The following is a 26586-nucleotide window of genomic DNA, read 5'->3' as shown; positions in this document are numbered from 1 at the left end:
CCTTCAACTAGCCTCAGTTTCATCTTCTGATGATTAAAAATTCTGAAGGATTGGGTTGCAGGTAAGAAAATCAATTTATTGATTGGATTAGCAATAACCAATAAATTAATTGATTTGTGATCTCTCTTAATGATCAGAGACAAAAATATTCAGCATCTTGAGTCACTAAACAATTTTGGAAGTCCATTATTCAGCCCTCCCCCAAGATATCTCTAATTGGTGGATACTGTAATAGTGGAAAAGACAAAAGGGGGGTTAAAATGCTAGGGCCAGGAAATCAGCTGCTGGAGGGGACTGATTTCAGTGTAGCCACTTCCTCTTTCCTCCACTAAGCTGGTCAAACTTAATGGAGTCTGGACCTGGCCAAAAGTGAGTCAACTTCTCCCAACTTTCTTCTTTGACTTTGAAATCTTCCCTTCAATTACAAACTTGGAGACAGTATTCTATATACTAAATGGCTACTTTATTCCTTTGAAAAGAAGGGTAGAGGAAGAAAGGGGTAGAGAAAGGGAAGAGATGGGAAATCCTTAATGAATTTTTCCCTATCAACTGTTGAAGGCTTTTTGTCACAAAGTCACTTCAGAGAAATGGTTTCTCCTAAGAGAAAAGTGAGTTAAAGTCAGCAGAGGTCTTCAGTGGGCAAGAACTTCTTTTGCTCAGCCAAGGTAGAAAAGGTATTGGAAGGGCAACTCCCTCCCTGGCTCTTGTCAGTCTCTGGTGAGAGAGAGTAAGAGAGCGAGTGAGAGAGTATGTCCAGATCCAGTTCTGGCCAACAGTTTTTCTCCTTTGAATCATCCTTTGAATTCCATGGTATTCCCTTCCCCCGCTGGCTCATGACTGTTCCATCTGCTTCTCCTGAGTCCATTTTCATTACATTTCAGGTTTTACTCTGCTTTTTGCCATTATTCCTAGATTACAATAACTAATGAGGAGACAGGCTAATAATTATAGTCCTTGAATTCCTTCAAGAAAGTGGGAAAATCACATGCCTGATCATAAGATCCCAATATCTAGATGACGAAGTCAGGTTATTCCTGATTCAGTGTGACTTTGTCCAATTCATTCCAGTTGGGGTCCTGCTGCCCCTCAGGTATATTTTACTAGAGCTATATTTGTTTACCATAAAAGATGAATCTTAGATTCTTAATCTCAGCTACCCCAATTTTAGAAGCCACTTTAGGGTAGGGACTATAGTTCAAATCTAGATTTAGATACTTACTGGCTGTATAACCCTGGGCAAATTATTTAACCTTTGTTTTCCTTAGTTTACTCATTTGTAAAATGAGGATAACATAGAACATAATAAACAGTATATAAATGCTAGCTATAATTATTATTATTAGGGCAGTTAAGTGGTATAGTGGAGAGATCCCTGTACTAGGATTCAGGAAGACTCTTCCTGAGTTCAAATCTGGCCTCCAACACTTCCTATCTTAAGATCTTGGACAAATCACTTAACCCTGGTTGCCTCAGTTTCCTTATCCACAAAAAAAAGAGCTTGAGAAGGAATCTTGGCCAAGAAAATCCCAAATAGGATCATGAAGAGTCAGACACAATTGAACAATAAGAGCATTATTATTGTTATTGTTATTATTATTATTATTATTATATGCCTTGCTTATAAAAAGGATTCCCTAATCTCATAAAAAGGATTCCTATCCAATGGAAATAAGAGGGTCTATCTAGCATATGTCTTACTACCCCATCCTGCCCTGCTCTATTCTCCAACACCCCCACATTCATTCACACATTCATTCATTCAAAAAATGCTGTTTGAATGTCCCAGTGTAAGTAATACTACATCACTCTAAATGAATCTTAAAATCTGCCTGGGAAAACAAGACACGAATACATGAAAAAAAAGTGAAGTAACAATATAAGAATTAAAAACAAAGGAATAAGAGAGATCAACAGGCAGTCTGGGATTGAGAAGAACCAGAATTCAAGAGTATCTTAAAAGAACAAACAACTTCTTGCATCATTTGATGGGTCTTCTAATGCTAAGCAGCATGGCACAGTGGAAAGAGTGTTAAATTTGGAGTTGGAAGACCTGGGTTCGAATCCTGGTTCTGGTTCTTACTATGACCATAGAATTATCATATCACCTCCCTGGGTCTCTGTCTCCTTGACTTCTGTGGTCCCAATCCTTGACTATGAAAACTGAGAAGAACAAGAGAATTACTATTTGGAGTTCAAAGTGAAGGGGCAACCCTTATGGCCTGGAGTTAGTAAGTAAAAGTTTCTGGGGCTTTCTGAACTGAGTTTTAAAATAGGATGAATCTTGAAATGAATTACTGAAATGCTTCAAGAATAGATTCAGCCAAGGGCAACTAGGTAGCTCAGTGGATTGAGAGCCAGACCTAGAGACAAGAGGTCCTGGATTCAAATCTAGCCTCCAACATTTCCTAGCTGTGTGATCCTGGACAAGTCACTTGACTCCCATTGCCTAGCCCTTACCACCCTTCTGCCTTAGAACCAATACAGTTGGTTCTAAGACAGAAGGTAAGTGTTAAAAAAAAAAAAACAGCCATTCAAGTTTCATTTTCTCATTGTCTCCAACCTCTCCAAGATTGGAGATCCTTTGATATTTGAAAGCAAACTGATGGGGGTTTTTTCAGTGTTTTGTTTTGTTTTGTTTAGCAGAAGAAAGGGTGCGTAAATCCATTTTGGAAATGAGTACACAAGCACACAGAGACAAACACACCCAATATGGTGTCACAGACCCCCAGGTTAAGAATTCAGGATCAGGGGTCTTTTCTAGCTTTATTCTCACCCTGGATTTTTATCACCTTCCATAGAGCAAGTCTCTAACTCCCTATGACTCAGTGGACCATTCCAACCCACCTCTCTCAGCTCTCTTCAGGGGAAAGCGGAAGCCTGCCTTGAATTCATATTTCCTAAACAGCCAGCTCCTCTTTAATAACTCTGTCAATTTATCTGGTACAGCCTGTACTGCAATTTGTTGTATGAGTAGGAGGCAGAGAAAAGTTCATCTTTGCAGGATGCATTAGCTTTCCCAAGACTCCATCCATTAGTAGAGCCTCTGTGGAATGGCAGGAGGTGGATTCAGAAGTAATTTTAAGCTGTCAAAATGAATGTTTTCTCTTAAGTCTATGCCCTAAGACTCTCAGTCAGGATGGGTCAGCTCCCGAAAGAGATTATGAGGTAGGGATCATTCAGGTTAGATTTCCAGGAAAAGATTGCCCAACATCATACTTTCTATTGAGTCCTACTAAGTGGTCCTGAAAGTTGTCACCAAATGTCACAAAATTCAACCTGGAGGAAACATCCTTGAGAATTGGTAGGGTTTTCATGGGTTCCGAATTCTGCCTTCTCTAGCCCAGGATGGGGAGAGAGATAGGAGGGGACAGCTCAGAACTTAAAATGTAACCCAAAAAAAAGAAGAAAAATTAAATTAAAAAAAAGAATTCTGTACTCTGAGTCAGACAGGTACTATTTCCTAGACTTATGAGGATGAGTCAAGGAGAGGCTTCAGACTACATTAGAAAGTATACTAGATTTAGAGTCAGGGGACCTAGGTTGGAATCAGGCTTTTCCACTTATCAGTTGTATGACCATGGACAAGTCACTCAAATTCTACAGGGTTCAGTTTCCTTATCTGTAAAATGAAGTGGGTTGAATTAAATAGCCTCTAAGATCTCTTCCAGCTCTAAATCTAGGGTCTGATGAACCTAAAATAAAGGGTAAGAACAAACAATAATCTTAATCACAATTAATATCATGACCCATCATGGTGTTTCTTCAAATAAATGGTACCTGTGGAAGTTCAGCTGGGAAAGGCTAAAGAAACTTTCAGCTCTTTTCAGTCATATACAATGCTTCGAGACCCCATTTGGAGTTTTCTTAGCAGAGATACTGAAATGATTTGCCATTTCATTCTCTGGCTCATTTTATGAATGAGAAAACTGAAGCAAACAGGGTAAAGTGACTTGCCCAGGGCCACACAGCTAATGTCTGAAGCAAGAAATGTTAGAGATGAGTTAATAGAGAAATGCTGATGTGGCAAATAATTTCAAAATGCCAAGCAATCATGAGCTTTTTTGCATTTCAAGGACCATTGTGAAAAGAGACATCCCCAATCTCCTGGTGATCCACTTGTTGGGCACCTGACTAAAGGAAAGAAATTCCTTCTAAAATTTCAGCTTAGGGCTGCATAGCTAGTTCCCAATGCTAAGACCTATAGAGAACTGTTTGGAGGTAAAAGCTGCAGATGCAACAAGGCAAGAGCACAACAGAGACCACACTGGAGAACAATGTCTGATAACACTCTTCAAAGCACAAGCAGCAAGACAAGCAACCCTGAACAAGTAACCAGAGGAGTCTTGGAGGTGAACAATTAAATGCAGGAACGATCCCCAAGTTCCCACCAGTTGGGGTTCCTAAAAATGTCGGTGACTACATAGAAATTTTGGCAGGAAAATCATTCATTGGTAAATATATTGTGGGCTCTGATACAAATATAATTTGTTTCATTTAATTTCTAAATAAACATGCTTCTGTTTGGGGCATTATTAGCCTGTATGCTTGTAAAAGGAATTGGTGGCCACCCTCTCAAGGACACTGAAATACTCAGATTATCTGGGAAGGGGCAATCAATCAAAGAAGCGAGACATCACTCAAAATGCTCCCTTAACTTTCATGACAGGATTGCCCCAACACAAGGAATATACCTTATTCTTTTGTTAATGAAATCACTGGTCTCCCAGTTATCCAGACAGGACATTTGGAGTCACTTTTGATGTTCCTTTCTCCTTAATATTGCAGATCAAGGTCTGCTGATTCTATCTCCACAATATTTCTCATATCTGGTCCTTCCTTTCTACTCCCACTACTATAACCCTAATTCAGACTCACTTAGGCTATTGTAGCAGTCTTTTAACTGATCTCCTTGCCTCCATTGTCTCCCTTCCAGTCAAGGATATCCTGTAGCCAGCTCTAATGAACTTTTAAGATTATTCAATTTTCAAAAATATGCAATGCTACAAATTAGGACTTGATTCATTGTTTTGTCTCAACTGAAGAAACTGTTAATAATGCAGATTAAGTATTGTATGATGATTATCTGTGAAAACTTGGCTACTCTCAGTGATGCAATGATGGGAACAATCCTGAAAGACTGATGACAAGGAATGCTACCTGACTGTTGGAATCATCTCTCACATCAGGGTATTGGTGATTTTATTTGGGGGTTTTGGTTATGTATAAGTATGTTCTTACAACAATGATGAATATAAAAGTGTGTTTTGCATGACAAGAAAAATTAAATAAAAATTTTAAAAATAATACAAATTAAACTCTCCCTACTCAAAAACTAAGAAGGAATCAAAATTACCTAGCTGAGTTCCTTTAGAAAGTGGCTAAGTAGAGGTAGGTAGGTGGCTCAGTGGTCAGAGCACCAGGCCTGCAGTTGGGAGGACCTGGATTCAGATCTGTCCTCTTTGTGTGACCCTAAGCAAGTCACTTAACCCCAATGTCCTAACCCTTACTGCTTATCTGCCTTGGAACCAATATATAGAATTGATTTTTAAGATGAAGGCAGAGATTTATTGGGGGGAGAAGGGAGGGGCTAAGTGGCAAGGTGCCTCTCAAACCTTTGTACCCTACCTAAGTACCTTGTGGATTTTTTTTTCCTTTATTCAGTGCCTTAAAGAACTCCCTTCAGTGCCCAGACATGATAACATTCATTTTTCTGTGGTCTCTGAATTCCTCTAGCACTTACACACTCTGCCTCACTTCACCATTTGATTAATCACTACCTTTTAGTTCCCTAGTTTTTTCACACATCAGTTTTATCTTGCTAGCAAAATTGTCAGTTTATCAAGGACAGATGTCTATCTTCGACTCCTTTTGTTTTCCCACTGTCTTAGCCCAAGGAAACCTGGAATATAAGACTTAAAGACGAGATCTTTAAGATGCTGTCTAAAGACAGCTAGCGGGGTCCCCCAATAGCCAACAAAGTGGGAAGGAGAAGGTCTTCCTCCTCTTTTTTCACTTTAAAAATTGTCATTACTGTATTTGCATCATCATAATTCCTCTAGACATTTTTCTCTCTACTAGATTTCAAAAAAGCCAGTGAGCAAATGCAAGCATACAGCTAAACTTCTGCAGGAAGGAGAAGCAGGAATCTCACTGCCTCTCCTCTAGACTCCACCTTTGGAGTAGAAGGAGGACAAGAGATTTGAGGGTAGAGGTCTGTGTAATATTGAAATGGTTACCTATAGCATCAGGATTTCAAAGGGAGAAAAATGAGGCCAGTGCCTGGGTGACAGAGTAGTGAGAGTGGAATGTCTGCAGAATGACAGATGGATTTAGGAGGTGTCTAGCAAAGGGAAAGCATGGAAGTCTAGAAAGCTGAGGTCAGACTCAAAGACTGTCATATCTGGAAGAGATTGGAGATTATGCAGTCCAATGTGTTCAGTGGCGACAGAGTTAAGAAAACTGTGGCCCATGATGGAAAAGTGACTTGTCCAAGGTCACACTGCTGGAATAAGACTATCTCTAGTCAATTCCAACCATTCTTTTCTTGTCCCTCTTGCATTATCTGATACTCCCAGACCACTCCACTAGTGTCCTTGCTTCTCCCCATGTCGGAATTCTTCTGCATAGAAACCCAGCCCCCACCAGACAGCCATTGCTATTTTGATCTCTCATTCAGCCAGGGAAAAATAGAAACTGTATTCACGCCTTTTTTTAAACCCTGTTTTGAGAACTTTTATAAAGCATAAGCTTAAAAAGATTCTTTCTCATATAGCTCCAGAGGCCTCAGCCAGATTCCAATAATTGAATTTGCTCCCTGCCTCCTCATTTCTCTTTCTCTCTCTCCTTGCATGTGTCTCTTCTTATGTCTCTCTTCTCTATCATCTTTCTTCTCTCTCTCTCTCTTCTGTCTCTGCTTTCTCATCTCTTTTCTCTCTTCTCTTTTCTTAAGTCTCTCTCTCTTCTTTCTTCCCTCTCTTGTCTCTCTCATCTCTCTTTTATCTCTTCTCTCTCTTTTCTTATCTCTTTCTTTCTCTCTCATCTCTTTCTTCCTTCTCTCTCTCCTCTTATGTTCCCTCTCTACTCTCTCCTTGTGTCTCTCTACTCTCTTTCTTTTATCTTTCTTCCCTCTCTTTCTCCACTTGTGTCTACTTTTTCATCTCTCATCAGTTCCAACCATTCTTTTCTCTTCCCTTCTTTTCTCTCTCTCTTTTTCCCTCATATCTTTCCTCCCCCTCTTTAACCCCCAGTCTCCTACTTCAGTCATACTCCTTTGTCTCTCCTTCTTATTGAATTTCTTGCCAAGTGTCTCTCCCCTCATCCCCATGTCTCTGCCCCTTTCAGAACTCATAAGTGTTCTTCAGGGCATAGGAAAGATAATGCTGTCCCTTTAAGACACTCAGTTCCTACATCTCCTAGGTAACTAGGTGAGAAGATTTTTCCTGCCTGCAAAAGCAGTCTCCAGGGCTTTGCTACACAAGCATGAGGGACAGTCCAAAGGAGGGTACAGAGATAGTAGCAAATGAACTATGTGTACTTTGAACACCAAGTATGGTAGAGTGTTTAGCTGGGACATAGAGTGCATCAGGACTAATCCTGGAAAGATAAATTGAAGCCAGATTGTGAAGGGCCAACCAGACTTTTTTATCCTGGAGACAAGAAGAAACCACTGAAGTTTGTTTTTTAACTCACTTTCCATTTTAGAATCAAGACAGTGTATTGGTTCTACAGCAGAAGAGCTGTAAGGGCTGGGCAATGGGCGTTGTGACTTGCCCAGGGTCACACAGTTAAGAAGTATTGTAAGGAAGAGATTGTAACACAAGATGGATCTGCAAGAAAAAGTAAGAGATTTGGAATTTGGTGAACCGCCAATCAACCAGATGGAGGAGAGATTCCAATAGAATCTTGAAGAGGGGACAGTTGGGAAGCCCAGCAGCTTGAACTCACTTCTCCTTTCTTCTGACTGTTGGAAGGAAGCGGGGAAAACCAATTCCTCTCTTGGTCAATGATTATTTGTCTGACTGAGTACTAAGAAGATTTGGAGCTTAGCTCTTTAGAATCTCTGTCAGCTTTTGCTATCAATATCTCCCCATTGAGAAAATAACCTTATTTCCTGAATTGAACACATTGTGAAAATCTTCAATCAACAGGAAATCATAGGAAGTTAGGGAAACCTATTTTCCTCTTTCCCCCTCCCCCTCTTTACTTACTCTACTTTAAAGAATAAAGCCCTCTTAGTTAAAAGATCTAAATTGTGAGATAAGTTATTGGGGAAACCCTTCAAGCTTAACATTCCTAAGAACCTTTAGATCAATTGAGAAAGGGGCAGGAAGTGGTGTGGGGGGAGGAGGGTAAGATTCAGCCTTTCCTTTAGCTGGCTTCCTGCTGTCTCTGTCCTATTACCATAAATCTCCTAATATTACCATCTTTACAGTATCTAAGGCTAGATTTGATCCCAGGACCTGTGTCTAATCCTATCTCTCAATCCACTGAGTCACTTAAGTGCCCCACAACCACCACCAAAGTTTTTTGACCAGGAAAGTAGTATTGTTAGGCTTGTGCTAAAGGAGTAGCAATTCACAAATGCATAAATTTTTAAACAAGATATTTTATTTTACCAATTCCACATAACAATTTTTCACCTAAGTTTTCTGAAGTTATAGGATCCAAATTATCTCCCTCTCTCCCTTCCCTGTAATAATAAGCAATTAGATCTAGGTTATACTTGTATTAACCTGTAAAACCTGTTTCCATATTGGTATTTGCTATAAGAGAAAACTCATATAAAATCAAAACCCCAAAATAAAACCATAAATAAACTAATGTGAAAGATGATAGATATACTATGATCTGCATTTGATTCCAACAGTTTTTCTCTGGAGATGGTTAGCATTCTTTGTCCTTAGTCCCTCAGAATTGTCCTGGATCATTCTATTGCTGAAAGTAGCCAAGTCTTTCACTGTTTATCATCATACAATATTGCTGTTGCTGTGTACCATGTTCTCCTGGTTCTGCTTAATTTCACTCTTCATCAGTTCAGCTAGGTCTTTCCAGCTCTTTCTGAAATCATCCTGATCATCATTCTTTATAGCACACTAGTATTCCATCAGTGTCATATACCACACAATTCTTCAGCCATTCCCCAGTTGATGGACATCCCCTCAATTTCCAATTCTTTGCCACCACAAAAAGGGCTACTATAAATATTTTTGCACAAGTAGGTCCTCCCCCCTCCTTTAATCTCTATATTAGGAATACAGATCCAGTAGTGAGCAGTGGATTTACTGGATCAACGAGTATCACCATTTTATAGCCTTTTGGGTATAGTTCCAACTTGCCCTCCAGAATGGTTGGATCATTTCAGAAGGAAAGTGAAAGAAGTTCAGGGCAAATCAGTTAACTGACCGTATGGAGGAGGGGGATGACTAAATTAAGATTAAGACTACTATTTTTCAAAAGGTCGAGGCCAAATAGGAGATGCTTTCTAACATTTCCAACCCAAATAAGCCTAGATAGGCCAAGTTCCAGGGCAAAATTTTGTTTTGTTTGTTTTTGTACCGTTGGAATCTTCCCCGTTTTATCCTGCCTCGACCTCCCCGCAGGAGCAGCCAGATGTGCTGAGATAAAGCAGAGCACCAGAGCTCGGGTTTGTGCCCGGTCCCCTCTCCCTAAAGTCTGTCCTCACGACGTCCTCGTGCAGTTGGGGGAGCAAGTGGGCAGGGATGGAAGGGATGAGAACCAGCTGTTCCTCCTTCCTCGAGATGCGCAAGGCTACCCCAAGCCTGGCGTCCCTGGGCTCGTCCTTGTAGAGCCTCTTGGCTCCTAGGACGAATTAAACGAGGACTCCACGTAGTAGGACCGCCTAGTCGTTTTCAGGACCGCAGAAATAGCCTCCTGCTGCCTAAAAATTCTAAGAAAATAGCGCAGGGCACATAGTGGTAAGATTTAAAAGAAAATGCGGGGGAGGGGCGGGGGGACAAGCAGCGGCTATCAGAGGAGGCCATTTCAGGATATATCCTCTCTCCCAGTGGGACCCCAGCAGGCTGTTCCTCCGCAGAGCAGAGCTGCCCTCCCTTTCCCCCCACCCCAAACTCGGCTCCCTCCTGCGCCACGGAGCGCCAGCCCGCTGCGGAGCTCATTATCTCCTGCAGCCCGCCCTCTGAGTCCTGCTGCCGCATAATTAGGGTCTCCTTGTGCCTTGTCAGAATAGGGAGCTCAATAGCACCGGGAGGCCCCATCTTAGCTTTCTTTAATTTTCCTAACTGCAGTCACCTGGATTTTCTTCGATGCTGCTTGCAGGATAATTAATAATAACGTTTTGAGAGGTTTGGACCCGATGTCAGTGACAGCTCTTTGCTCATGGCCATCATGAAGATTTTCTTGGTCTTTGGAAAAAGTATCAGGTGGATAATAGATTATTTATGGGAACACTAAAAAGTGGGTTTTACTACGGATCGTAAACAAGTCATGATTGTCTTCAGCTACGAGGAAATGGTATGAAAATGTTTTTTAGCACTGATCTGAAGAGGAGGGTTTGTTCCTTCTGAGAGCATTTCAAAACAGAGGGAAAGAGATTCAGCATTTCTTTGGCACCTACTACATGCCAGATCCGTTTTACAAACATTCTTTCACTTGGTCCTCACTACAACACTGGGAAGGAGGTATTATTATTATTCCCATTTTACAGATGAGGAAACTGAGATTAAGTGACTTGCCCAGGGCCACATAGGTATTAAGAGTCTGGATTTGAACTGTGTTCCTGACTCCAGACCCAGTGCTCTATCCACTAATGCACGTAGTTGTCTCAGGCAAAGGTTGAATAATGAATTCAGAAGGAAATCCCCTTGATTAGGGAAGTGGAAGAGAGGAGGAAATCATTCAATCAATAATCAAATTTTTATTATGTTCAATCAATAATCAAATCTTTATTAAGTACCTACTATCTGCCCTACACTATGCCAAGTGTTGAGAATAGGAATACAAGGAATGAAACAGTCCTAGCAAGAAGCTTACATCTTGGTGCCAATATGTGGAAACCCAACCTGACATTCTGAAAAAATAAAAAGAGTTCCAGTTTACCTTATCCAGGTGAAAACATAGATATTTGGATGGATCTAAAAACTCCCAATGGTGTAAATCACAATCTTTATAGAGTCTTTTTATTTTTAAACCTTGACCTCCTGTTTTAGAATCAGTTAGTTCTAAGGTAGAAGAGTGTTAAAGGCTAGACAATGGGGCTTAAGTGACTTGCCCAGGATCACACAGCTCGGAAGTGTCTGAGACCAGATTTGAACCCAGGACCTCCCAACTCCAGACCTGGTACTCTAACCACTGAGCGACCTAGCTGCCCCCTTCTACATATTCTTATATTATGGGTGTCCTATTCACATTGCCCCATGAATTCCCCACAAAGAGATCCACCTAACATGGGAGGGTCCAGGGGCAGTCTTCTAGGTCATGACCTACATCTTGACCCAAATCCTGAAATATTTGAAAAGAGCATAACACATAGTAGGCACTTAATAAATGTTCTTTCCCCTCCCCATCTTGACATTGTGCAGTTACCAAAAAAAAACAATCGTCTGTTCATCTGATATCCTCTCTATTACAGATAGAGCCTGGTTCCCTTTCCTTTCCTGGCACCTACCTCCTGTTTTGGAGAGGGCTGTCACTTTCTGTGCAATTCCTCATTCCTAATACACTGCTTCCTATTTACACCCACCACAGATCAGTTCTTTGCTCCCTGAGTAACTCAAAAATTTCAGTTCTTCATGATTGTGACATTTGATGATTCATAGAGAAAGATCATCACTACAGGAATGATGGTATTAAATACCTTACCTTTCAAACTATGAGTAACTTTATAGAACTAATTAAAATAATCACTGGAAGAACAAAAGCTTTAGAATCTCAATGGAAATGTGTAAATATTGCTTTATATATATTTATGCTTTAATGAATGAAATTCTCTGAGGCTGTATATATTAAATTTAACTTTTTAATCAGTCACTCAAGAAAATCTAACCAGCCTCCTCACTCCCTCACAGACCAGAATAGAGTCCAAAAGAACTAGATCAACTAATCAGGAGAGCTTCGACAAAGAAAGAGATATAAGCTCTAGTAGCTAGGCAACTAGGTTGGACAAGAAAGAGCAAAATCATGGCCAGAAGAGAGGGGCAAAAAAGGCTTATGCCCTTTGTGACATCATTATCCAGTCCCTCCCCAGGATATCTATCTCTGTTTGGAAAATAGTCACTGAGAAGGAGGCCTCAGACCTCCACCTCTCCCTCAATACTTCATATCAGGAAGAGGTCGGTCTCAAGAGGACACCAACACATCTTGACTCATGGCTAGAACATCATGCTTTCCAACATGGTGGCTAGAACTAACTGACTTCATTACCTAAGAGAGTTCTTGTTTACAGATCAATAAAGAGCAGGTTACTCTGCCTGTAACAAAAGTCAGCCTAGTGAGATGCCCTTCACCCTGTTATCCTTTGTAAAAACTAAAGATCTAGCCAAAAGAAGGGAGGGCCAAACCCAGTTTCATAGACTGGGGGAGGGGCTGTTTTATAACTTTAAAATCAAATTGTTCTTGGAGGTCAACAGTGTAAAAATAAAAGGTAAATTGTAAAACTAATAGGAAATGGATTGATTATTGATTTATAAAACTGATTTTGATACTTTGCTTACTATACTTACAAAGTATCTTCTGTTTATATCAGTGAAGTGAAGCTCATAAATGAACTTCTCTTCAGGGCCAGGCACAAGGACGCTAAGGAGACTCTAGTTATATAAAAATGAACTGTTGAAAATATAAAGATAATAAAGGATTTCTAACTCTAAGGGATTCTAACTCCACCCAAATAAAACTCCCTGGTTCCACAAGGAACCACTTCTCCTGTTTCCACAGGCTACACTGATTCTTCCTGATCTGACTAACCCAAATTTTTACTATTCTAAATAAACTAACACTATTATCTTTATAATTCTTAACTTCATCTTCAAGTTATAAAACTAACAAAGGCTAGCTGGTTGAATCTCAGCAAGAACCAAATTAGGACTGTGAGCCTTAGCAGACTCAGAGTCCAAACCAAAGACCAGGTCTTTCTTTGGTCTTATCATAGTTAAAAACAATCTATAAAAACAGCAATAGATACTCAATAATGTTTCTCAAGTTGGAAAAAGAAAACACTTAGCTCCTTCAGATCTTTCCCTCCTTTCCTTCTACCTTAGACAATGAGAGAGAGAGAGACAAAGATGTTACCTCTTCCAAGCCCTCAGAGAGTCTCACCCTGCCAACTGCCAGAGACCAACTGTCACACCCAGAGAGCAACTGTCACAGAAAAAAACTTTAGACTTGAAACTGACACTCTGTCTCAGCTCTGTTTGAAACTCCAATTCTTTTTCAAGCCAGCTTCTCTACTTCTTATCTCTAAACTAATGTAACAAGACCCAATTGCTAATATCATCCTTATAACAGGAAACCATTTCTCAAAAAAATTCCAATTCAATATAAATCTTCTACAACACATATTTTAAAAGTAAGAATAAAGGAAATCTAACATAACTACATGTGAAAGTATATTATGAAGCAATAATAAATAAAATAAGTAAAATAAACCTATTAGGTACTGGTTAAAAAATAGAACCAATTAATGGAGCACATCAGGTAAGGAAGGCCCAGAAGCAATCAAACATGGGAGCAAAATACCTAATAACCTGAAGGACACAAAAAAACTAAAGTTTTCTTATAATCATATTACTCCCTTATAGGAGTTAGAAACACAAAGTGAAATAATGCCTGCCCTTAAGAAGTTTTCATTCTAATCTCTCAGATATCCCAGATATAGAGGGAATTGATATTAACAGCTGACAGTAATGAGCATTGGTGGGCCCAGGAGACTCTATTATTCTTCAGTGAAGATCTCTTAAAGCTGGCCTTTCAGAGAAAAGAGGGTCAGGCTCCTTTTCTCTTTGCTCTTTTTACCCCAGCACCAGAGAAAATTATTTAAAGCTTAGATGTTGGGTCATATCTCATGTCTCCCCAAAGCAAATCAAGTACAGATGGATTATTTCTTACATATACCTCCCCAAAATGCAAAACACACACATACACACAATAAAAACAGTGACAAAGTCAGTCAACAATTATTTATTGTTTACTATATGTCAAGCACTATGCTAAATACTGGATTACAAAGAAAGGCAGAAATATAAATCCTGCCCTCAGGGGGTTCCCATTCCAAAAGAGGAGACAATTTGAGAGGGAATAGATAGAAGATAATTTTAGGGGGAAGAGACTGGAACCTGAAAGAAACCAAAAGGGCCAGTAAACCCATATTAGGAGAGAGAACACTGCATGCAGGGGACATCCAGTGAAAAGCCGTGCAGTGTAGAGAATTGAATTAAATGGGAAGTATAAAAGAATAACGCATATGACTAGAAAAGTAGGACAGGGCCAGATTGGTGAAAAACTGACCAGTTTGATATGTACACGAGATCAGAGTTCAGAGAGTTTGGAGCTTCAACAGACCATTTTGTTATTGTTGTTCAGTTGTTCAGTCATGTCTGCCTCTTTGTGACCTCTTGGGCCATGGAAGGCTGGCTCCTTCTATCCCCCATTATCTCCCAGTCTGTCCATGCTCATGTTCTTGCTTCCATGACACTATCTACCCATCTCATTCTCCACCAAGTCATTGTTTTGCCTTCAATATTTCCCAATATCATGAATCCTGTTTTCTCATTATGTGGGCAAAATATTTAAGTTTCTACTTCAGTATTTGACCTTCCAATAAGTGGTCTGAATTAATTTAAGTATTAACATATTTGATTTCCTTGCTGAGAAATGGACTCTCAAAAGTCTTCTCCACTATAATTCAAAAGTGTTAATTCTTTGGAGTGGTTTTCCTTGGAGTCCCACTCTTCCAACCATACATTGCTACTGGAAAACCCACAGCTTTGTGGAAAGGAAACTAGAAATAAGTTCTGAACTTTCTGCCACTGTGTTGGAACAAGCAACAATGGGAATATCAAGAGAGAAGAAATTGTCAAGACTGACAGTTAGTGGGGAAAGGGGCAACTGGGAATGGCAGTTGGGTCTTGTGACTAACACTTCCTTCCTGCTGGACTTTACTTCCTTCCTGGTGTTGGAGGTAGGAGGAGCTTGTTCAGCCCAGTCTGGAGTGGAGTGCCTCTACTTGGTTCAGTCCAAAGACATAGGCCCAACCAGCTCTGAAGATTAGAACTGTTCTTGTTGATTTCTGTCTACTGCTAAGATTCTGAATTTGACAAAACTAGCGCAGAGGATGGGAGTGGGAGAAACCCTCCACTAGCCTGTGAGGCCTGGCCTCAGCTCCAAAACTGAGGAAGACTCCAACCTTATTTAGGGACCTCCCTCTTCCCTTTTTCCCTGACACCTCTCCAATCCGAATTGGTTATTAAAATTCCTCTTATTAGAATATCGCAGTCAGATAAGTGGACTATCTTTTCTGGGGCATAGAGGGAGCTGAACATCAGTTCAGTCATTCAACAACAAACAGACCTTATCAGACCCCTGCTGCTTCCTCTTGGCAGGGGGAATCTCTCTCCTTTTCCTCACCGAGCAATATTACTCTGTCTCCTCAACTCCTCCATACCCTACTACAAACCTTCCTTATCCACTGTTTTTTCAATCCTTCCCATCTTCCTCAATAAATATTACAGTTTTTGGCGAGCCAGGTAGGAGTTTTTCACAGCTTCAGAGCTGGTTGGGCCTGTGTCTTTGGGCTGAACCAAGTAGAGGCACTCCACTCCAGACTGGGCTGAACAAGCTCCTCCCACCTCCGACACCAGGAAGGAAGTAAAGTCTGGCAGGAAGGAAGTGCTAGTCACAAGACCCAACTGCCATTCCCAGTTGCCCCTTCCCCCACCAACTGTCAGTCTTGACAATTTCTTCTCTCTTGATATTCCCATTGTTGCTTGTTCCAACACAGTGGCAGAAAGTTCAGAACTTATTTCTAATTTCTTTTCCACAGCTTTGACTATACAACTTTGGTGGATGAGACAATGTCTCTGCTTTTTAGTATACTGTCCAGATTTGCCATAGCTTTCCTTCCAAGGAGCATCTTTTAATTTCATGGCTAGAGTCTCTTTTGGCAGTGATGTTTGAGCCCCAGAATATAAAGCTGATATTCCTTTCATCCTTCATCCTCTGTCTGCCAGGAAGTAATGGGACCAATTGCTTTGATCTTTGTGTTTTTTTTTTACATTAAATTTTAAGCCAACTTTTATGTTCATCTTTCATCCTCATCAAGAAGACCTCAATTCTTCTTTATTTTCTGCCCTCAGAGTGGTATTGTTTGCATATCTGGGATTGTTGATATTTCTCCTAGAGACCTTAATTCCAGGCTTTGATTCATACAGCTCAGAATTCCACATTATATACACTGCATATAAGTTAAATAAATAAGATGACAATATACAACCTTGTCATCTCCTTTTCTAATTTCAAGCCTTTTCTAATTTCAAGTTCCATGTTCCCTTTTCTTGGCAAAGAAACAAGAGTAGTTTGTCATTCCTTCCCCAGCTGATTTTACAGAAGAGGAAACTAAGGCAAACGTGATTAAGTGACTTGTCCAAGGTCATGTAGCTAATAAGTGTCCAAGGTCTGATTTGAACTCAGGTCCTCCTGATTCCAGGGTTGGCACTCTATCCATTGTGCCATCTAGCTGCCCTAATTTGGGCGGGGGGGGGGAGGGGATAAGGAATAAGTATTTATATAGCACCTACTAGGTGCCAGGCACTGTGCTAAGCTCTTTTCAAATATCTCATTTGATCCCCTGGACAAATTAAGAGGAAGGCAGACAGAGTTTAAGTGACTTGCCCAAGATCAAACAAGTCTTAAGTTTCTAAGGTCTAATTTGAGGTCAGATCTTCCTGACTCCAGGTCTAGTACTCTGCCTACCACCTAGCTGCCTCAATCAGCTAGCTCATGTAGTTCAACAACATACCTCGACTTTACAGATCAGCAAACTGAGTCTCAGAGTACTGAGGTAACTGGCCCAAGGTCATACAGGTAGTAAAGTTGCTGAATCAGAATATGAATTTTGGATCTTTGAGACCAATCTCACTGCTATTACCACCATCTCCTGCCCTTCCCAGACCATATACACAAAATCCAACACCTTTACCTGAAATATCATTAAAGATGCCCTCCAGAAGAGGCACACCAGTGATTTAAAAGAGAAAGCTAATCTCCCTGGACTGCACAACTCAACTATAAAGTAGGAAGGAAAACCCAGTTAGATCCCTCTCGCTTCCTTCCAAGCTACCAGGAAAGAGCATGTGACTCATTCAGAGACAGATTCCAATCCAAAGTCAAGAACATTTAAACCTCTTCCAAGATATTTCCCAACCTTCAAGTAGCTAATTCTATACATGCTCCAGGATTACTTTATATCACTAGAAAAACTGTTAAAATATGAATAGCCCCTTCCATTTGGCCCATATGTTATCCCTACAAACCATTTTCAGGGATTTCACCTCATTTCGTCTTTGAATCAAACTGAAACAATTAAGTATAAAAATGAAATGAAATAAATAAAAGCTAATGTGATGGATCTATAAATTGAGGTATACTAAGATGTACAAGAATTATTAGAATATTATTTTTTAAAACCCAGATTTAAAGTTTTGAGTCAGTTCTACCTCTTGACCTTAATTAAGGTCACCTTTACTTCTTGGTGGCAGTGTCTTTACCTGTAAAAAAGACACTAAAGTAAATAACTCCCAAAGTCTAGTGTTCCTACCAGAAATCCAGTCAGTATCCATCTGTAGCTTCCTGATCTCTCTCACCATTGTGGTGGGCACAGCCAAGACCATAAGACTCATGTACAACTCCAAGATTTATGTATGGAAGCTCTCTATCTCATGAACTCCAGATTCACATCACAGCTGCCTTTTGCATTTCTCCTCCTGGGTGTTCCATGAGCATCTCAAACCCAAATGTCAACTAAGGGAGGTTGCTTGGAAGAGTACCTGAAGCAATGAGTTTAGACATTTACTTTGAGCAGAAGTGTTCTCTGCTTAGGTTGCTGAGGGAAGTGGATCACTCAGCTACAGAGAGACAATCAAGTTCCAACACATTTACTTAAATAATTACCCAGGGGGTAGCTATGTGGCTCAGTGGATTGAAAGCATGATCTAGAGAAATGAGAGGTCCTGTGTTTAAATTTGATCAGTGAAGATTAAAATTCTCTGGAGACTGTATATTAATATAATTATTTATTAAATAGTGAAAGTAGGTTGGAAAGAGAAAAGATACATAATGACCCCATAGCCTAGCTAATTTGAGTTTGTGGCTCACTTGGGGTCTTATAATGTGGAGGAGAGAAAATGGGAAAAGTCTGCAGCAGAGCTGGAGAAGCCTGGACTGCTGAACTGTCAATCAAGGAAAACATTCAATTTGTAATGAAGACTGAGGAAGGACAGTTGAAGAAGAAGAGGCAAACTGAAAAACTTGGTCTCTTGCCCTTGGGACAGAAAGGAGGAAGGACAAAAGTCCTGCTCTCTGGTTTCTCTCTACTATACTACAGTGACTGAATTTTCAAACCTGTTGGCCATTTTCCCACATCTGAACTCTATTCCCCCATTCTCCAACTTGGGAATTGTTTTAGTATTAGGGAAACCCCAAACCCTCTCTCCCCTCAACTACTTACCTTTCCCCTTCTCCCAAATAACCCGCTTATTTAAACTTAGAAAAGAGAGAGTGCTTTGTTTGATATACCAAGATGCTCACTTTGAGCTGACTTCAGTGCTACCAACAGAAGAATCAACTAAAGGGGGGAGAAGGGAGGAGGGAGGTAGGACAGGGAAGGGGAAAGTGAGGAAAGAGGGAGGAGGGAGGAGATTGGCAGATCTGATCTTGAAATTATCATCTTCTTAAAATAATCCGCTAATACAGTCTCTAATAGACTGCACAGCTTCCTTGATCCCTAACTTATAACCAGTGAAGTCCCTGTTTCTGGGTCTCCCTGGCTAGACAGACTTAACTCAGTCTAGGTCAGAGGTCATACTTTAGGACACCAAAAATCATGTGGGACAAGAGGCAAGCATCTTATGGGACACCAGGTTGCCAGATGAGCCTGGAGTCAGGAAGACTCTTCTACCCCAGTTCAAATCTGATCCCAGACACTTACTATCTGTGTGATCCTGGACAAGTCACTTAACTCTGTTTGCTTCCGTTTCCTTATCTGTTAAATGAGCTAGAAGAGGAAATGAACCACCATTCTAGTATCTTTGCCAAGAAAAGCTCAAATGAGGTCACAAACAGTTGACTATGACTGAAGTGACCGAACAACAATAGCAACAGAGAAGAAGAAGAGGAAATTATTGTATAAATCTCAAAGTGTTATAGGAAGTCACCATTCATTATTGTCAATATTGGCTGCTGCTCCATGAGTGGAGCTGAGACAAAGGAAAGAAGCTAGAGAGAATGGAGTGTCATATTAACCAAGGAGCCTAAACAACATTTTGTTATCTTTCTGAGTTTCTTAGGGATCATTCCTTTTGAAAACTGCAAACTCATTCAACTAAATTCAGTCCCAAGTAGATTAGGCTGGACCCAAGGAGAAGGAGAAGCACAACCCCAGAAAGGATGTATGGTTCTATAAGGATGACACTACCAGACAGAGGAAGATCCAGCTTGGGGGATTTAAAGGGGGAAAAATGAGGGAGGACCAGCCTGGACGAGTCTCCCTTTCCAGCAAGAAATATCCCAGGGAACTCTCGTCAACCCTTGTGAAGATGTCTATGCCACAAAGTACCTGTGTGCCTTATTTCTGTAGAACTGCAGAACTTAAATTAATAAGAATAGAAGCATTTATAAATGAAAATCTTAAATGAGGTCACAAAGAGGCAGTCATAACTGAAATGACTGAACAACAAAATTTGTATTAAGACTGTGGGCAGCTAGGTGGAATTGGAATCAGAAAGATTCATCTTCGTGAGTTCTAATCTGACCACATTCATTAGCTGTGTGACTCTGGGCAAGTCACTCAACCCTATTTGCCTTATCAAGTGAGCTAGAGAAGGAAATGGCAAGTCACTCCATTATATTTGTCAAGAAAACCCCAAATGGGTTCACAAAGAGTTGGATACAACTGAAAAACAAGAGCATTTATAAAGCATTTTAAGGCTTGCAAAGTGCTTTGCTTGTTATCTCATTTGATCTTTGAAACAACTCTGGGAGATGAGTGCTGTTTCTTAATCTTCATTTGACAGCTGAAGAACCTGAGACAGCTAGCAATTAAATGACTTTCCCAAGGTCACATAGTTGGCAAGGATTTGAGGCAGGATTTGAATTCAGATATTACCTTTCCCCTTCTCCCAAATAAACCCCCTTACTTAAACTTAGAAAAGAGAGAGTGCTTTGTTTGATACTCTTCCTCCTTCTTTAATTCTCACCTAGGACTGTGGCAAAACCCCTAGCGCCCTGGCTATAATGAAACTGAAGGCACATACATCAAAGGAAAGAAGAAAAGGAAGGGAATGTCATAGTCATCTCAAGTTGCAGAGTGAACACTCCCCAATGTCATGTAATAATCTGAACAGAGCCAGAAGGCTCAAACAAAATGACTGCCAAGCAGCCGCAAAGCCCCAGCTAAGGTCAGAGAGCATTCGTTTGTACCAGAGTAAATCAGAACCGTTTTGTGTTTTTCCAGCAATATTCTTAATGGCCTGGCACTTGGAAGCAAAGAAGGCAATTAGTGATAATTACCCAGGGCTGGGAATTAGCTGGATCGGAACAGGGGAAACGTGAAGAGGTAAGGGTAATTCTAGGGCATTGAGAGGGCTGACTAGGAGTCAGGGATGAGTAGAGGGAAAAAAAGGGGTGGTCTAGCTTAGAAAGTGATTGCCCAACAGGAAATTGCTCATTATCAAATAAAGCTAGTAGTAAACTGGCCTCATCTCATGAGGAAAGGCAGAAGACTGTGTTAAACAAACAGAGCCCTAGTCAGGATCCCCCAGGGCCTGGGCACCCAGTGGACAAAGAGATCTAACCAGCATATAGTTAAATCAAAGCATGGGGGCAAAACCTCCCAAGACTTACCAAGTCTGAGGACCACCAACCTACATCTGGTGATGATGTGAGTCCCGAGGATACTGTCCTAGAAGGAACCTAGAAAGCATCACTAATGATTGTTGGACAAAAAGCTAAAGATAGCAGGAGCTACATGGCATTATTTTCATTGCTGCCAAATGAAGGCAAAGTTTTTGGAAAAGAAAATGGAATTAGGAAGCAAATGGCTGGTTGAGAAGATGGGAATCGAAGATGGGATTTTGAATTTTGGACCACAGTTGATGGAAATGATTGGGTCTTGACCAAGAGCAGAATGGGTTTAATGGAGACGGGGTAAGAAACCAATACATACTAGCAGGAGACTCGAAAATCAAGTAAAAAGGGTTTTCAACTGAAAAGGAAGAGGGAGAGAGAAAAACTGAAGAGTACAGAATGAGGACAGATTCTTGGAGCGCTTTGTTAGAGATTTCAGACTTATCATGCACATTTCTAGGGATCCAAATCCAACTAATTGTCCTGATCTAGCCCATGCCTCTCTACCTTATCTATAAAGAGGGCATGAGACACTTTATCAAATGTTTTGAGAAAATTGCCTCCACAAATTCTCCTGATCTCTTAGTCCAGTTGATTCAATCATTTTCAGTCATGACCAACTCTTTGTGGGATTTCCTTGACAAAAAAAACACTAGAGTTGTTTGTCATTTCCTTCTTCAGCTTCTTTTACATATGAGGAAACAGGTGAATCAGGTTAAGTGACTGCCCAGGGTCATTATCTCCTTGTATTAGTGCATAAGCTCAGGGACAGAGACCATGTCTTATTGATCTTGGCATCCCTTAGAGCTACATGTAGTGGGTTTTTAGTAAATGTTTGTTGAATGGATGAATGAATTTTAACTTGGTTTCGTTCATATATATTAGGAGAAGGAAAAATAACTATCTGGTCCTAAACTCTGTATGTGAAAGGCTCTGTTCTCATGTAGCATTTCCTCAGTCAAAATTCCTGTCCTGAACATGGCTGGCTTCTCTAACTGTTGTGGTTGATGACAAAAGTATAGCCCAATGAAGCAAAGTCAGATGCTGACCTATGACAAGTGTTGTCTGGCAGCCAAAGAAAAAAGAGTGACCACCACAACAACAAAGCTTTCGTTTCTTTTCTCTAGAAAACCCCAAAATACAGAGTAATTGTTTTCCATTGAATCTTCTCTCCACCGATTTAAGTCATGCTCATGCATCATTAAGGACTTTACAATTACTTTGGGAGGCATTTCAACCTATCAGGCAGGTAATTAAGCCCCATTGGGAGGCTTCTACCCTCAAAGGAGACCCAGGACAGCCCAAGGAGCAGAGAACTCCAGGGTGACCTGCTTCATACTTGAATGTGTCCTAAAAATGGCTTGTGTCCTGCAGATAACTACCTTCGTTGCTAATGCAACCTGTCTCAAGCAAAGTCTCCTTCAAAATTTCCTCTGACATTCATTTTTTTTCCTGACTCTGAACATTTCACTGGCTGTCCTCCATCCTTGGAACTCTCCCCTTCCTTACATCTGCCTCTTGGCTTCTCTAACTTCCTTCAAGTCTCCACTAAAGACCCACTTTCTACAAGTACTCTTACTCAGTTCTCCTTCATCCCTCTGCTAAGGGACTCCAGTCTATCCTGTCTATGTTTTGTTGTATGCAGCAGTTTACATGTTGTCTTCCCAATTAGATTGTGAGCTCTTTGAGGGCAGGCATTGTTTTTTGGCTTTCTTTGTATGCCCCAGCACTGAGTCCAGTGTCCAGCACCTAGTAGGGGTTAATTAAATGCTTATTGACTTGAAGTTCAAGATTTTTTCTTTGTCTACATCTCTCTTTCTACTGTCTGTATATTTCTCATTCATGTTATTCTCAAGATAATGATGGCATTCTGAATTTCTTGTAAGTTAGTTTACAAAAGGCTCATTTTAAGTTCTGGAAAGAGTTATACTTCCCGTTGTCTCCCAATAATTTCTGCCTTCACATGACAGGAGAAATAAATAATATCCTCCCTAGTCTGATTAGATCAAGGAGACCACAAACCACTCCATTCCCACCCTCCCACAAAGGTGACGCATTTGCTTCTTTCCTTTCCTTTCCCTATAATAGTCTGTAACTAGTTCCTTACCAGCTATCCATATCTCTTGGCCCTTGAGATAATGAGTTTCAGTAGGGTCAATGATTTCCATCAAATTGACTTGAGCAAAGTTTCATGATGCTAGTAGGTCACTAGGCAGTGTTTCAGAGGTCAGCAGATCATCCCTGCTCCCATGACACCCCTACCTACCCAATTAAAACATTAACAAATGGAATTTACACCATCCCCCAAAACTTCACCTAGGTCACCTCACTAATAATAGAGGGGATAATATATGATGATCAAATGAAATTGGGATTCAGAGAAACCATTTTTTTTAAACCCTTACCTCCTGTCTTAAAATCAATATTTTGTATTGATTCCAAAGCAGAAGAGAGGTAAGGGCTAGGCTTTGGGGGTTAAGTGATTTACACAAGGTCACACAGCTAGGTAGAATCCATGCCCAAATTTGAACCCAGGACCTGCCAACTCTAGCCCTGGCACTCTAACCACTGTGTAGTCCCCAACCATTCCTTTTGTTCAACCTTCAACATGGCCCTCCAGCTGAAGGATTCTGAAATGGTCAGTCCTCATGCTGAGAAAAGAAATCACTTCTTTGCTATGACCTATTTTGAATCCTTCCAAGACTACTAGAAATAAATATTTACTACATGATTTTTTTCCTTCACCAAACCCCAATTCTGAAGTGAGAGAACACTTCCAGTAGGCACATGCTCAGCTAGCAGATCTGGTGCCAGGTCTCACTAAAAGACAAGCTCCTATTACTATGACCCGATTGACCCATATCACATTTCCATTTTATACTGAAGGCCAATGGAAACTCTTCCCAGATCCCAGGCTCCCAGATACACATATACAGGACTAATCCCCTAAGATCCAAATTTAATGGAAGGAAAACACAGGCAATAGCAGTGACCTGAAGAAGAAAGACCAGAAGCCCCGATTCACTAAGGAGGCAGAAGGTACTGAATTCATGAGCTTGCCATGGCCTGGTGTCTCTGCAATGTTTCCTAAGGATGCTGCAGTGTGCTTTGCCTCTCTCAGAAGATGGCCAGTCCTGGAAGATCACCAGCAGCAGTGAAAATTTAATGTTATCTTTTATACACTGCTTTCAATTTTCCTGAGACTATAACAGGAGACAACTGGCTCCAGATTACTGGCCTTTGTTCCTTTTTCCCTTGTGTTTGAGTATTTTCTTTTGACAATGACAGATCCCTCTACTGTTGAAGAGGAAAGGGATGGGACCATCAGCTCATAAATTTAGAGCTGGGAGAAACCTTAATTCTGTGATCTGCAGGGAAGGAAGTAATTGAAAATGGAAAAGCAATAGAAATATAAAAGAGCATGGAAATTTATTTATGTGATCATGAAAGGGTTATTTCACTAAAAAAAAGATTTGAGGTTGTGTCACGTTATTTCTCAGCTCATAGAAATCAATCTTATCCCAAGCCCCTAAATATATGATTTGATTTTCAAATTCTGTAGTAGTATAATCCTAAGAAACTAAGACCCGAGGAACAGATACAATTGCCCAAGGTTGTGCAAAGAGTAAAGGGTAGCCAGGATCTGAATCTAACTCATAGAATCATACATGGAGAGCTATAAGAAATCTCAGAGGCCATCTAGTGCAACCCCCTCATGTTACAAATGAAACTGAGACTCAAAGGGATTAAATGACTTTTCCAAGGTCATACAGATGGTATTCATCAGAAGTGGCCTATGAATCCAGATCCTTTCCACTGCACCACACAAATACTGTAACTGTACCAGCTACCAGACATGGGAGGAACATGGTTAGTTCTGCTTCCTTGAGGTTATATTTACCAAAGCTATTGATGGCAGACTCCTGGATTAGAGAAACTGCAGAGAACTCTCATTATCTGGCTCTTTGAAGGTCAGATTATGAGTGTCTGGATTGACTTTAGCCACTAAGATCAGAAAGTCATCACAAAAAATAAAAGGGTTATAACTCTATAAAGTTTAGGGCATTTAGATAGCATAATAGAGAGAGTGCTAGACCTGAAGTCTGAAAGATTCATCTTCTTGAGTTCAAATCTGGCCTCTGACACTTACTAGCTATATGACCCTGGGCAAGTCACTTTACCCTATTTGCCTCAGTTTCTTCATCTGTAAAATGAGCTAGAAAGGGAAAGGGCAAACCATGCCAGTATATTTGCCAAGAAAATTCCAAATGGGGTCACAAAGAGTCAGATAAACACAACAATAAAGCTATAGGAATGCTAACCAATACCTTAGTTAGCCTCCAAAATTGTCAGTTAAATTGATATTATCTCCTGTTTTAAGTTATTGTTGCATATGTTCTAGACTCTGCTAATTGGGGACTTGAGAAATCTCTGAAAAACAAAATGCTGTAATCATCTGGCCCAGGGTAAAGAACAGAATAAATTAGAAAATAATATGAGTTAAAATTTGCATGGAAAACATTCTCAGATAGGAAAAGAAATCCTGAGGGAGGCGACGAAAATTAGTAACACTTCTTCTAGTTGAGGTTCTCTTCATCATTCTAACACTGAACCAAGTGGCCCCTGAACTCTCCAGGACACTGAGCCATTGTTTTCCTTGATAATTCTACATAATAGATCATTTTAGTCCAAAAGGAGAATGAAGTACCCAAATGTTATTTTCGTTTTGCTGGGAGAAATATTGCCAAGGCAGAGAGGAGAAATATTAGAAGGCCTAATAATGTTTTGATTTTGCTTCGAGCTCGGCAGCTCCGTGATGCTTGACTCAGCTATTCCTCCTCAAGCCTTGCAAACATACAGAAGGCCAACTCTGTACTAAACATGATGCCTCTGAGACCATATTAATTAAAGAGAATTGCTCTTAAGAAGAGCAGAACTTTTAATAGGCCGCTTCCTTTGAATATTCGGGAGCTAAAAATTTTATGAAAACAATATCAAGGGGCCAATTCAATGAGCAAAGTGAATAATACACTTCCTGTAAGTTAGACAATAATTATACAATGCATATATTACTCATCAAGGACACACATAGCTAATTGCACCATTGTTCAAGCCCTGGATGCTGGAACAGAACCCCCCATCCCACATTGTTGGGTATTTTTAGGGGGATTTGCTGTTCTCAACCATCCTTCAAGATTTTGTGACCTCACCTAAATTCCATATGGCTAATGAATTGAAGGTGTCAATTTTTGGTGCAGGTCTTGTTCTCTGTCCTAGTATCTCTTTCACTAATGATAGCTAATCGTTGTTAAATATTATATTGATTCATCATAATATCATAGATTTAGAACTGGGAGGTATCGCAGAGAACCTCAGTTCTAACTCTCTCATTTCACAGGTGAGGAAACTGAGACACATAGAATTTAATTAACTTCCCAGAGCCATGAAAATGGTAGTAATAGTAGTAGTAGCAGTAGTAATAATAATAATAGTAAT

The 26586-nt window shown here is 40.4% G+C and overlaps 1 long non-coding RNA gene across 1 annotated transcript in view; it reads left to right on the top strand.

The window, feature by feature from the left end:
* Positions 1 to 297: 297 nt before the first annotated feature.
* LOC107648997 (uncharacterized) overlaps positions 298 to 26586 on the top strand; it is a 59213-nt gene continuing 32924 nt past the window's right edge. The window contains exon 1 of the long non-coding RNA XR_001622244.2: positions 298 to 369. This is a non-coding gene — a long non-coding RNA (uncharacterized LOC107648997). The remainder of the gene's footprint in view (positions 370 to 26586) is intronic.

Source organism: Monodelphis domestica, chromosome 4 (genome assembly GCF_027887165.1).
Source record: "Monodelphis domestica isolate mMonDom1 chromosome 4, mMonDom1.pri, whole genome shotgun sequence".
In the NCBI taxonomy this organism is placed as follows: Eukaryota; Metazoa; Chordata; class Mammalia; order Didelphimorphia; family Didelphidae; genus Monodelphis; species Monodelphis domestica.
The sequence above is the reverse complement of the archived record's forward strand: the minus strand, read 5'-3'. Positions and strand labels throughout refer to the sequence as shown.